Source organism: Vipera berus (assembly GCF_964194415.1).
Source record: "Vipera berus genome assembly, chromosome: 2".
In the NCBI taxonomy this organism is placed as follows: Eukaryota; Metazoa; Chordata; class Lepidosauria; order Squamata; family Viperidae; genus Vipera; species Vipera berus.
In genome coordinates this window covers 109315632-109316968 of record NC_138203.1, presented here as the reverse complement: position 1 = coordinate 109316968, position 1337 = coordinate 109315632, and positions in this window count along the sequence as shown.

The following is a 1337-nucleotide window of genomic DNA, read 5'->3' as shown; positions in this document are numbered from 1 at the left end:
TCTGTCTCTCTTATTCATAGTAATTCAGAAGGTGGGTAAACAGCTTAAAAGGCAAGAATAGTGGACCAGAGTCAGGAGGCTTTTGAGGTTTCTTTAAAGGATACATAATGGCAGCAAATAGGGACGCAGTGGCTCAGTGGGTTAGGACGCTGAGCTTGTCAATCAGAAGGTCGGCAGTTTGGCGGATTGAATCCCGAGTGCCGCATAACAGAGTGAGCGCCTGTTACTCGTCCCAGCTTCTGCCAACCTAGCAGTTCGAAAGCACGTAAAAATGCAAGTAGAAAAATAGGGACCACTACGGTGGGAAGGTAACAGCGTTCCGTGCGCCTTTGGCGTCTAGTCATGCCGGCCACGTGACCACGGAGACGTCCTCGGACAAGCGCTGGCTCTTCGGCTTTCAAACGGAGATGAGCACCGGCCCCTAGAGTTGGAAACGACTAGCACGCATGTGTGGGGGAACCTTTACCTTTTAATGGCAGCAAAATGGACAGTGCGGATGCCCTATCCTAATTGGATGTTGATAGGTATTCCGAAACAAAGTGAAGGTCTATCGAGACAAATTGGTTTGCATAAACAGTGTTTCTTGCTTGGGCCTTGCTGTTGAGCATCTTAATGCAGGTCCTGTATTATTAGTCATCCCCACCTTAAATTCCAGGCTGATAAGTTAAACTGGCTTCTTAGTTAACATAAACTCTCTTTCTGATCATAAGTATACTTCAGAAAAGGAAGATCAGCAAGTCATAGAAATGAATTTTAAGATACTTTTCACTCCTCATTTTATAAGCAACAATACTTCTCCACTTAAATCTGCAGAGCTGTTCAGCAGGTAGCTATTTTTCCTTGTTCTTGTTGTGACTCTATAGAATGCCATACAGAGCTAACAGAACATCTGTGTATGAACTTCATGAGCATAAGATGCCATCTGGTCAAACTTTGCAAATCTCTCATATGTGAAACCAAAATAGGCCTAAAGACGTGTTTCCCATAGCAAGAAGAGATCAAGTTCAAAATAAATTGGATTTGGGGTGGGATTTATAAAATGGGATTGGAGATCTCAGATTATCTTAATAATATTCTGCAACAAAGATGTGATTTGTCAAATCAGAGCAGGTTTCTGTGTTAATCCCGCAATCCGTGGTAGCTACAGTACCACTGTTGAAGCAGCAGGATATTGAAAGCAACGTCTATAATTTGGGAGACAAAATCTGTGTTAATACTGGAAGTTAGAAAGATCTAATCAAATGTGTATCTTTTCATGAATGTGGATTTTAATTAATTCATCAATAAATAGGATTCCATGACAAAAGAAACTGATGGGGAAAGTAGCTAAAACTGAA